Source organism: Syngnathoides biaculeatus, chromosome 2 (genome assembly GCF_019802595.1).
Source record: "Syngnathoides biaculeatus isolate LvHL_M chromosome 2, ASM1980259v1, whole genome shotgun sequence".
Lineage (NCBI taxonomy): Eukaryota > Metazoa > Chordata > Actinopteri > Syngnathiformes > Syngnathidae > Syngnathoides > Syngnathoides biaculeatus.
Window position 1 is genome coordinate 27951481 of NC_084641.1, and position 12879 is coordinate 27964359.

The following is a 12879-nucleotide window of genomic DNA, read 5'->3' on the forward strand; positions in this document are numbered from 1 at the left end:
GGCTGCATTAGAATAAAGCCGGATGGATAAGTCCACACTGACTTTGACAAGCCCGCAGCAGTAGCTTTTCCCTCATACATTAAGTAGAATTATGCAGCCCTGTCTACACAGGAAGGTCCAGATCAATGGGGTGGACAGAACATGCCAACAGCTGGAAGGGAAATACTTTCATGTGGCGTGATCAATCCTCACTGCAAAGCTGGTCCTCCTCATCTGCCAAAGATATTAACCCCGCCCCCTAAAGAAGAGCTTGGACAGCACAGTTGACTAGTTTATTGCTACCCGGTATAGACGAGATGGATCAGACCACTTCGAACTGGCAGGTTGAACAAGTAGATGAGGGGTAAGCAGGTCTCTTATTCTTTAAGGATTGCATAAAGCGCCCCACCCCCACCCTGCTCCCAAAAATTTCAAGAACCTACAGTTGACCTTCCACACTTGCTTGTTCGAGTGGTAATTTTGAAGGGGGCAGCTGTAGCAGCACGCCACAGCAGTTCCCTGTTCCCAGACCTGGAGGAGGTCTTCCAGGCAGGGGGTGACTTGACCTAGCCGTCCACCGATGGATTCTGGTCTCTAAACACCAGGTAACCAGGATTTGATGACTAGTGTTGATCTGCATCCAGCAACAACACTACAGTCCTACCTCGGTTTTGGGGTTGACATGATTGTGAGCTGTGAAGGTGGTGGAACTAATACGTCTTCCAAAAGGGGAAAAAGCTAAAGGAAAAGAATGCAATTTTGAATGAAAGTTATGCATTTTAGAGACAATATCAGCAGTCCTACTTAAAATTCAGGTTTATCGCGACAGGTAATTCTCGCGCACCGAGCCCGCTCTGCGTAATACACGGTGACAGGCTTGCAAATGCGGCAATAAAGACTTCAAAACGGCTTTGGAGCATTGGAGTCACATTCTGGATCAAAATCAAATCAGAATATCCAAGATTTCCCGAAAGCACTGCATTCCTAGCTTTCATTTCCATCATCATATCTTTTGTGAAGCGGGAATTTCTGCAATGATGACAACCGAAATGAAATTACGGTGTAGCCTGGGCAGGTGTAACACAATTCGGATGTCACTTTCTCTCGTTACACCTAGACGGGGCCAGCTCAAAGAAGAGAAACATGCCTAGGCCTTTAATTAACAAATACTTTCAAACGCAACGATCAATGTTGATGTTTTTATCGGTTTCCACACCGGTCTTCCAAAATACTGCTCAATGTGAAACAGGCCTGTGGAGAAAAATGATTGGGGACGATTATGTCGATAAGAATGCATACATTGTACATGTAGAACACACTCGGGAATCATTAATCTTCTTTTCCTTTCGGCTTGTCCCGTTAGAGGTTGCCACAGCGTGTCATTTTAGATGAATGCACATTTGTTTGGCACAGTTTCATACCTGTCAACTTTTCGGCGCGCCAACCCGGATAAACTACCGAAAAAATCCTTATCCTTATAACATACCGAAGCAAATTATATGTCAAAATAACCGAGGGAAAAAAACATACATTTTTTCACTGATTTTTACTGTAGAGCTGCATAATGATAATATCTGAAGTTAATGTCTAATTCTACTATGTAGAATGATCAAAAAATGGCTATTTATTTATTAGCCAGGCTACAATACCTCAGATATTTGTAAGAGAGATTCACCAAAGAGAATCAGTGATGGGAAAAGAAAAAATGTGATGAAAGATTACATATTTACTGAATGCCGATGATCAATTCCTTATTTTTAGTGAATAAGGAAGGAGCTGATCTGTATGATGAGGCTAACAATAAGCTATAGATGAACTCACTGGCGTTAGCTATTGTTCCTATGAAGACATTCACGATCTTAGTAAATGGAACGTCTATCTTGACATACATATGACACCCTTGTGGTGAAATTATATTATTGTCAGCTGTTATAAAAACACGACCATGAGCCAGAATGCTAGCAAGAGAGCTACAATGTCAGCTACAACCATCCCACGTATTTGTAATGAGGCCAGGGCGGCTAACTAGCGAGCATGCACGCTACATTAGCTACGAGTTGAGCACACAAATGATAAAAGTCATAATAAAAAATGACACTCACTTTTTGTCGCAGTCAAGAAATATCCCCGTATAGCTCCTATCTCGATAGGTCAGCGTCACCAATAGCGTATCGTTAACGATTTGATCGATTGTGACAGGTAGCCGAGAGCCGGCCGGCGGCTCCATGGCCGCAGCCTCCACGTTTCCCGTGGGGAGGCGTCCGGCTCGGCAGTGCTCGACAGGTATGCAGTTTGACGCCAGATGCCCTTCCTCATGCAACCCCTCTGCATTTAGCCGGGGAGAGAAGCTGACAGCACCTGGTATTCCCAGCCAGTCTCCCATCCAAGTACTAACCAGCAGGAGGGATTTTGGCCCACTCCTCCACACAGATCTTCTCTAGGTCAGACAGGTTTCAGGGCTGTCGCTGAGAAACACGGAGTTTCAGCTCCCTCCAAAGATTTTCCATTGAGTTCGGGTCTGGAGACTGGCGAGGCCACGTCAGAACCTTGATATGCTTCTTACGGAGCCTCTCCTTGGTTTTCCTGGCTGTGTGCTTCGGGTCATTGTCATGTTGAAAGACCCAGCCAGGACCCATCTTCAATGCTCTGTTCCCCAAAATCTCACAATACATGGCCGCGGTCATCCTCTCGTTAAAACTGTGCAGTCGTCCTATTGTCCCATGTGCTGAAAAACACCCCCAAAGCGTGATGCTACCACCCCCATGTTTCACAGTAGGGATGGTGTTCTTGGGATGGAACTCATCATTCGTCTTTCTCCCAACATGGTTAGCTGAATTATGACCAAAAAGTTCCATTTTGGTCTCATCTGACCACAAAACGTTCTCCCATGACTCCTCTGTATCATCCAAACGGTCATTGGCAAGTTCAAGACGGGCCTTGACATGTGCTGATTTAAGCAGGGGAACCTTCCGTGACATGCATGATTTCAAACCATGACGTCTTAGTGTATTACCAACAGTCACCTTGGAAACAGTGGTCCCAGCTCTTTTCGGGTCATTGATCAAGTCCTGTCGTGTAGTCCTGGGCTGATTCCTCACCTTTCTAAGGATCATTGAGATCCCACAAGGTGATATCTTGCATGGGGCTCCACTCCAATTGAGACTGACCGTCATGTTTAGCTTGTTCCATTTTCTACTGATTTCTCCAACAGTGGATGTTTTTTCACCAAGCTGCTTGGCAATTTCTCCGTAGCCCTTTCCAGCTGTGTGGAGTTGTACAATTTCGTCTCTGGTGTCTTTAGGCAGCTCTTTGGTCTTGGCTATTTTACAAGTTTGAATCTTACTGATTGTATGAGGTGGACAGGTGTCTTTATGCAGCTCACGACCTCACACGGGTGCATCTGATTCAGGATGATACATGGACTGGAGGTTGACCTTTAAAGGCTGACTAACAGTTCTTTGAGGCGCAGAATTCTGGCTCATAGACAGGTGTTCAAATACTTATTTGCAGCTGTAGCACACAAATAAATCGTTAAAAAATCATACATTGTGATTTCTGGATATTTCTTTTTAGATGATCTCTCTCACAGTGGACGCGCACCTACCATGAAAATTTCAGACACCTCCATGATTTCAAAGTGGGAAAACTTGCAATATAGCAGGGTGTTCAAATACTTATTTTCTTCACTTTAAATAAGGTTATAATATAGACTTACTCGTCAGGAAACAGTGATGTTATTTTTTTTGAGTTAATATTAAAAACGATGACAGATCTATGGTATACAATTGTAGATTTTTTGGGGGCGAGAGGAGAAACAAAATGAAAAGATTTCAGTTTTCCTTTTCCTGGAGGTAGTTAGTCACTAGCAATAAGCATTGATAATGAAAAATATCCCCCAGTGCGCAGGGCTGACGACGAGAGCAACTAATCTGTAAGATCTTCATTCCTTTTTTTTTTTTTCCGCCCCACTCACGGCTGTCTAGGTGTTTTTTTTTTTTTTTTTTTTTTTTTTTTTTTTGAAATACTGCACGGCTGTTTGACGGATTTACTTGGGCAGAATGAGCACTCCCTAAAGCTGGGGTCCGTCCTTGTCCGGCGGCTGCTTGGCTGCATTAGAATAAAGCCGGATGGATAAGTCCACACTGACTTTGACAAGCCCGCAGCAGTAGCTTTTCCCTCATACATTAAGTAGAATTATGCAGCCCTGTCTACACAGGAAGGTCCAGATCAATGGGGTGGACAGAACATGCCAACAGCTGGAAGGGAAATACTTTCATGTGGCGTGATCAATCCTCACTGCAAAGCTGGTCCTCCTCATCTGCCAAAGATATTAACCCCGCCCCCTAAAGAAGAGCTTGGACAGCACAGTTGACTAGTTTATTGCTACCCGGTATAGACGAGATGGATCAGACCACTTCGAACTGGCAGGTTGAACAAGTAGATGAGGGGTAAGCAGGTCTCTTATTCTTTAAGGATTGCATAAAGCGCCCCACCCCCACCCTGCTCCCAAAAATTTCAAGAACCTACAGTTGACCTTCCACACTGCTTGTTCGAGTGGTAATTTTGAAGGGGGCAGCTGTAGCAGCACGCCACAGCAGTTCCCTGTTCCCAGACCTGGAGGAGGTCTTCCAGGCAGGGGGTGACTTGACCTAGCCGTCCACCGATGGATTCTGGTCTCTAAACACCAGGTAACCAGGATTTGATGACTAGTGTTGATCTGCATCCAGCAACAACACTACAGTCCTACCTCGGTTTGGGGTTGACATGATTGTGAGCTGTGAAGGTGGTGGAACTAATACGTCTTCCAAAAGGGGAAAAAGCTAAAGGAAAAGAATGCAATTTTGAATGAAAGTTATGCATTTTAGAGACAATATCAGCAGTCCTACTTAAAATTCAGGTTTATCGCGACAGGTAATTCTCGCGCACCGAGCCCGCTCTGCGTAATACACGGTGACAGGCTTGCAAATGCGGCAATAAAGACTTCAAAACGGCTTTGGAGCATTGGAGTCACATTCTGGATCAAAATCAAATCAGAATATCCAAGATTTCCCGAAAGCACTGCATTCCTAGCTTTCATTTCCATCATCATATCTTTTGTGAAGCGGGAATTTCTGCAATGATGACAACCGAAATGAAATTACGGTGTAGCCTGGGCAGGTGTAACACAATTCGGATGTCACTTTCTCTCGTTACACCTAGACGGGGCCAGCTCAAAGAAGAGAAACATGCCTAGGCCTTTAATTAACAAATACTTTCAAACGCAACGATCAATGTTGATGTTTTTATCGGTTTCCACACCGGTCTTCCAAAATACTGCTCAATGTGAAACAGGCCTGTGGAGAAAAATGATTGGGGACGATTATGTCGATAAGAATGCATACATTGTACATGTAGAACAAGCACTCGGGAATCATTAATCTTCTTTTCCTTTCGGCTTGTCCCGTTAGAGGTTGCCACAGCGTGTCATTTTAGATGAATGCACATTTGTTTGGCACAGTTTCATACCTGTCAACTTTTCGGCGCGCCAACCCGGATAAACTACCGAAAAAATCCTTATCCTTATAACATACCGAAGCAAATTATATGTCAAAATAACCGAGGGAAAAAAACATACATTTTTTCACTGATTTTTACTGTAGAGCTGCATAATGATAATATCTGAAGTTAATGTCTAATTCTACTATGTAGAATGATCAAAAAGATGGCTATTTATTTATTAGCCAGGCTACAATACCTCAGATATTTGTAAGAGAGATTCACCAAAGAGAATCAGTGATGGGAAAAGAAAAAATGTGATGAAAGATTACATATTTACTGAATGCCGATGATCAATTCCTTATTTTTAGTGAATAAGGAAGGAGCTGATCTGTATGATGAGGCTAACAATAAGCTATAGATGAACTCACTGGCGTTAGCTATTGTTCCTATGAAGACATTCACGATCTTAGTAAATGGAACGTCTATCTTGACATACATATGACACCCTTGTGGTGAAATTATATTATTGTCAGCTGTTATAAAAACACGACCATGAGCCAGAATGCTAGCAAGAGAGCTACAATGTCAGCTACAACCATCCCACGTATTTGTAATGAGGCCAGGGCGGCTAACTAGCGAGCATGCACGCTACATTAGCTACGAGTTGAGCACACAAATGATAAAAGTCATAATAAAAAAATGACACTCACTTTTTGTCGCAGTCAAGAAATATCCCCGTATAGCTCCTATCTCGATAGGTCAGCGTCACCAATAGCGTATCGTTAACGATTTGATCGATTGTGACAGGTAGCCGAGAGCCGGCCGGCGGCTCCATGGCCGCAGCCTCCACGTTTCCCGTGGGGAGGCGTCCGGCTCGGCAGTGCTCGACAGGTATGCAGTTTGACGCCAGATGCCCTTCCTCATGCAACCCCTCTGCATTTAGCCGGGGAGAGAAGCTGACAGCACCTGGTATTCCCAGCCAGTCTCCCATCCAAGTACTAACCAGGGCCGAACCCGCTTAGCTTCCGAGATCTGACAAGATCGGGCGTTCTCAGGGTTGCATGGGCGTAAGCCCTAAGGAATCATTAATGATTGAATATTACGGAAATCACCATGAAAAGTTTTGAATCAATGCCCAATACAGATTCAGTGCCTATGGTTGCCTCCTCTGAGACCCATGAGACCAGTCAGGGCTGTCCAGATTTAATGCTTATTATAAAAACAAACTTACAGAAGAATTTACAGTGGAGAAGAATTTAAGGTGGAGGTGGGACTGCATCAGGGATCCGCGCTGAGCCCCTTCCTGTTTGGGGTAGTAATGGATAGGCTGACGGATGAGGTTAGACTGTAATCCCCTTGGACTATGTTGTTCGCAGACGATCTTGTGATCTGCAGTGAAAGCAGGGAGCATGCAGAGGAACAATTGGAAAGATGGAAGCACGCACTGGAAAGGAGATGAAGTAAAACAGAATATATGTGCGTGAATGAGAGGGGCGGAGGGGGAAGAGTGATGCTCCAGGGAGGGTGGACGACTTCAAATACTTGGGGTCAACAATCCAGAGCAATGGAGAGTGTGGTCAGGAAGTGAAGAAACGGGTCCAAGCAGGGCGGAACAGTTGGCGGAAGGTGTCTGGTGTTCTATGTGACAGAACAATCTCTGCTAGGATGAAGGGCAAAATTTATAAAACAGTGGTGAGGCCCGCCATGATGTACAGATGAGAGACGGTAGCACTGAAGAGACAACAGGAAGCAGAACTGGAGGTGGCAGAAATGAAGATGTTGAGGTTCTGGCTCGGAGTGAGCAGGTTGGATAGGATTAGAAATGAGCTCATTAGAGGCACAGCCAAAGTTGGATGTTTTGGAGACGAGGTTAGAGAGAGCAGACTTTGATGGTTTGGACATGTTCAGAGGTGAGAGAGTGAGTATATTGGTAGAAGGGTGCTGAGGATGGAGCTGCCAGACAAAAGAGAGAGAGGAAGACCAAAGAAAAGGTTGATGGATGTTGTGAGGGAGGACATGAGGACAGTGGGTGGTAAAGAGGAGGATGCAAGAGAAAAGCTTCGATGGAAAATGATGACACGCTGTGGCGACCCGTGAAGGGACAAACCGAAAGGAAAAGAATAATAAAAACATACTCACAGGATCTTGATTGTCTTCAGTTATGTCCAAATAAGTTTGTTAATGACAAAAAAGATTGTTGACTTGAAGAACTCAACAGTGCTTCCAGCTAGAGGAGCTCAAATCAAATTCATCCCGTCTTAGACAGACACGTTTGGAAATGCGTTCAGTCGCGTCGCCCGGAGTGGCGAGAGGTGATTGGTGGTGATGTCATCCATCCAAAATAGCTCCTCATTAGCACCTCTGAAGCAGGCCGTATGATTAATCATCACCGAAGATTTACAATCCAATTAGAGAATGTCTGGGGGTGGAACGAATGATTCACCTTTCTGAGGGGAAAGCACATCAATGAGAGGACCCGAACGGGCTTCGGGGACGAGGATTGCGCCCCAGGCTGATTGATGCCGAGGAAGATCGGATGTTTGTCGCATCTGCAGGACCGCCGGGTGGCATGTCATTGAAAAATGGCGAGCCAGTAGATTTACAGTTTATTCTTGACATCAAACACTTTGGTAAAGCGGTTTTACATTACAATTTGACAGAACGCCGCAACCAAACAAAATAATAATAAGAAAGAAAAAAAACCCAAAAGTGGGTCTCGCTAATGTGAGACCGCGTGCACGCATTTGCCTGTGAATGCATTTCTCGGAGAATGACTAATTTAGCAGCGAGCGCCATCCCGCTCTCCGGCATAGCCTGAAGTTTTAATCCCCCACATTTGCATGGCTAAACATAGATCAGCCTCCGCACAGCCACGGCGGATATTGACTCAAGGAATACAGATGCTTGTTTTAACTGCGGGTCAAAAACTTTGCTGAAATATTCATGATCTCTGGCGGCGTTGGCTCCGACGTTACCTGCGCAGGATCCAGAGAGACGGTGAATGCCACGAGTTCAATAGATTCCGTTTGCTTTTGGGGGCCCGGGCCGGTCTGCGTTCCGCAAAGTGATTCAAGCGCTCGCAAACAGGCTTCCCCGAGAGCTTCTTTGTCGTTTTTTTTTTTTTTTTTTCAGGAGCGAGTTCACCGATGCGGAACGGATGCAATAACCGCCGACTCGCTGGCTGATAGAATAGCTTTCTCGCGGAGCGCTTATTCGCGGCCGCCGAGCTGCGGATTTCCGTCATTCCGTGGCGTTGTATACAAACGCGTGTACGAATGCGGAAGGTGAAAGGAGCTCATGAACGCGGTGATTAGAATCATTGCAATCTTTGTAAGCAAAGGAAAAATGCAACTTTGGACCTTGCGCGTGCATTAGAACGTGCATTTGTTGTGGCGTTGTTAGCTTATGTAATGTATTTTACACAAGAGTTGCTTATTATCGTTATTAATAATAAATGGGTTGTTTTGCGGCGGCACGGTGGATCAGCTGGTAAAGCGTTGGCCTCACTGTTCTGAGGTCCCGGGTTCAATCCTGGACCAGCGTGTGTGGAGTTTGCATGTTCTCCCCGTGCCTGTGTGGGTTTTCTCCGGGCGCTCCGCTTATCCTCACAAGGGTCGCGGGGAGTGCTGGAGCTTATCCCAGCCGTCAACGGGCAGGAGGCCAGCCAATCGCAGGTCACATTGAGACAAACAGTCGCACTCACAATCACACCTAGGGGCAATTTAGACTGTCCAATTAATGTTGCATGTTTTTGGAATGGGCGGCACGGTGGGTCAGCTGGTAAAGCGTTGGCCTCACAGTTCTGAGGTCCCAGGTTGAATCCCGGACCCACCTGTGTGTGGAGTTTTCATGTTCTCCCCGTGCCTGTGCGGGTTTTCTCTGGGCACTCCGGTTTCCTCCCACATTCCAAAAACAATCCATCCATCCATTTAATTCACCGCTTATCCTCACAAGAGTCGCGGGGAGTGCTGGATCCTATCCCAGCTGTCAACGGGCAGGAGGCGGGGTACACACTGAACTGGTTGCCGGCCAACCGGAGGGGAAAATCAAGACATACAATCACACCTAGGGCCAATTTAGAGTGTCCAATTGATGTTGCATATTTTTGGACTGGGTGGCACGGTGGATCAGCCGGGTTGCCACCCAATCGCAGGGCACATCGAGACAATCAGCATCTATACATCCATTCAGGCACGGGGAGAACATGCAAACTCCACACAGGCAGGTCCAGGATTGAACCCGGGGACCTTAGAACTGTGAAGCTAACACTTTACCAGCTGAGCCACCGTGCTGCCCATTCCAAAAGCATGCAACATTAATTGGACACTCTAAATTGGCCCTAGGTGTGATTGTGAGTGCGATTGGCTGGCAACCAGTTCAGGGTGTCCCCCCGCCTCCTGCCCGTTGGCACCTGGGATAGGGTCCAGCAGTCCCCGCGACCCTCGTGAGGATAAGCGGCAAGGAAAATGGATGGATTGATACCTACCTTTTTTAATCGCAGCGTCGTCTGTATCCCTGAAAGAAAAGAATAAAACACAACAGACTGGAACTGAGCAAACTTTGGTTTGACACATCTCGTTGAAAAGTTTGACAGCATTTCGGCGAGAATCGGCGTTGCTCTTCATGATGATGTCGGACGTTTTCTTTTCGTTTGGACACGAAGAGTGAAAATTCTCTGACGAAGCTGCTCCCTGTTCTCACCGTGCAGTAACACAATGGCCAGTCGCAGATTTCACCTGCCGCAGCTCCGCTATCGATTTCCTCCCCGTGAATGTGAAATGTTTAGCGAGCGGCCGCCTGAAGGTTTTATCGTCTGCGCTCACAAAGGGAGCTCCCCACCCACCGAAACACCCCCCCCCCTCCCTGCCCTCCGCCTGCTCTTGTCTCCCTTTGAAGAGAACACATTGACTTTATGACAGTCTCGATCCGCCTCCCCCACGTCTCTCTTGCGGGGCCCGGTCGACTCTCGCTGTCACATTGATGCTCTTCTCTCGTCCACGCGTAACTTTGATTGCTTTCTCTCCAAGTGACCAGACAAGGGGATCAAGAGCCCTGGGATGGGAAAAAAAAAAAAAAAAAAAAGGAAAGCGACCAAGCTGAATGATTCTGAGCTCGCTATCTCTCATATTTTTTTTTATGTATATACTTTCTCTCCAACTGGAGTGTCTTTTCATCAACTGGGAGAAGATTGTTTGAATATGAAAACCCCAATTCCAATAAAGTTGGGATGCTGTGTAAAATGTTAAGTCAAATACAGAAAACAATCATTAAAGATACTTTTCCGCTTTTATTCAACTGGATATGTTCAAACTGACAAACCTGATTATGTTTTTGCAAATATTCTTTCATTTTTATTAGTCATTAGTTGCCGTCAACACGTTCCCAAAAATCTTAAACTGAGGGATGTTACACTACATTTGCTTTTAATACCACTCAATAGTTGTTTGGAAACTGAGTACACCGATTGTGGAAGGTTGTCGGTGGAATTCTTTCCCATTCGTGCTGGATGTACAAATTCAGTTTCTCAAAGGTCCGGGGGTCCCCATTGTCGTATTTTTCCAGTCACGCTGTACACGTCCAAAATGTGTCTTGCTGAAATAAAATGGGACATCCCTGGAATACACCTTGCTTGGATGGCAGCATATGTTGCGTGCAGCGTGGGATTGATTCCTGCTCGGTGATGTTGTCGATATGTGTCCTGTGACTGACTTGCGACCAGTTCAGGGTGTAGTCTGCCTTTCGCCCGATGTTAGCTGGTATAGGATCCGGCAGTCCCACAACACTTGTGAGGATAGGTGGTTTGTAAAATGGACATAGATAAATAGACATTTCACAGATGTTTTGGACTTTGACAGACCCCCATACCAATCACAGATGCTAGCTTTTGAACTTTGCGCTGGTAACAATCTACATGGCCCTTTTCCTTTTTACCATTGAGGACATGACCATGGAGTGAGTATGTTTCTTTCGGCTTGTCCCATTAGGGGTCGCCATAGCGTGACATCTCAGATGAACGCTCATATTTGTTTGGCACAGTTTTTAACGCCGGATGCCCTTCCTGACGCAAACACCCCTCGGGGAGTGGAGGCCCCAGTGGGATACGAACTCACGACCCCTGGTTTACCAAACCAATGCTCTAACCACTGATCGATGGTGAGGATGAGCGATCTGGAAAAGAAATAAATTGTTTTAAAATGTGGAGTCATCAGATAGCAGAACACTTTTACACTTTGCATCAGTTCACCTCAGATGAGCTGTGGAACCCAAAGGAGTCAACGGTGTTTCTCTTTCTTATTGATATGTGGCCTTATATTTCCATGGTAGAGTTTTAAATTGTATTTGTAAATGCAGTGACAAACTCTCTTCACCGGCAATGGCTTTCTGATTTGTTCCTGAACCTTACCACGGTAATATCTTCCACACGATGCCATTTTTTTTTTTTTTTAACGCATCACCACCCGAGGGAATGAGGGTCACGGCCATTCAGCGCAGGTTTTTCGCCTTGCTGCTCACATACTGAGATTTCTCCAGCTTTTCCGGCTCTTTTGATGATATTATAGAGCGTAGATGATGAAATCCCCGAATTACTTGCAATTGTCTGTTTAGAAATGGGCTTGCACAGTCCGACTATTTGCTCACAAAGCTCTGAACCTCACCCCATTCTTGCTTGGGAAGAACTGAACTTTTCAAGGATTCCCCTTTTATAGCCAATCATGCCACTCACCTGTTTCCAATTGACGCGTTCACCTGAAAAATGTTACAAAAAGGTGTTTCTTGAGCTTTCCCAGTCATTTGTCCTATCACAGCTTTTTTGGGAATATGTTGTAGGTGTAAACATGAGACATGATATGAAAATAACAGTGATCAGTTTGAACGTTAGCATCTGGTCCGCGTAATGTTTTAATCGAGCAAAGTTTGAAAAGGATTCACAAATCGTCGTATTCTGTTTTAATTGACGTTTCACCCAACATTCCAAGCGCTGTATTTGACTTTCTGATTTTTGTGGACAGCCATCAGGCCACGATAACTGGTAAGAAAAATCATATTTCCAAGCTGATAATACTGCATGATGAACTATTGGCACTTGAGATGCAAGAAGTCGATAAGCAACGATGCAGTAAAACGCCCAACAGGATTGAAAGACTGATTCATATTGAAAATGTTTTCCCGATGTTTTATACTGTGTATGATCAAATCTGTGGCATGGAAAAAATATATACTGCAGTTCCCTGTGTGACTACAAATACTGTTGACCCCTGTCTCAACTTGAGAGTATTGAACGCGACTAAAGCGGGGGAGAGAAATTACACTTCTGCTTTGAGCAAAAAAAAAAAAACCTCATTTAATCCTGTTCAAGCATTCGCTTCAAATAAGCGACACAACATCTGGGAATGTCAGAACTCCACAAAGTGAACTCCCGCA

The 12879-nt window shown here is 45.3% G+C and overlaps 1 long non-coding RNA gene and 1 pseudogene across 1 annotated transcript; both read right to left on the minus strand.

Annotated features, from left to right (window-relative positions):
• Positions 1 to 6411: 6411 nt before the first annotated feature.
• Positions 6412 to 6530, minus strand: LOC133497390 (5S ribosomal RNA; annotated as a pseudogene).
• Positions 6531 to 10600: 4070 nt separating this feature from the next.
• On the minus strand, positions 10601 to 12129 carry LOC133495321 (uncharacterized). Its single transcript, XR_009793543.1, has 2 exons — positions 11702 to 12129; positions 10601 to 11625 (listed from the first exon to the last, which is right to left on the minus strand). It is a non-coding gene; the product is annotated as an uncharacterized LOC133495321 (long non-coding RNA).
• Positions 12130 to 12879: the final 750 nt, after the last annotated feature.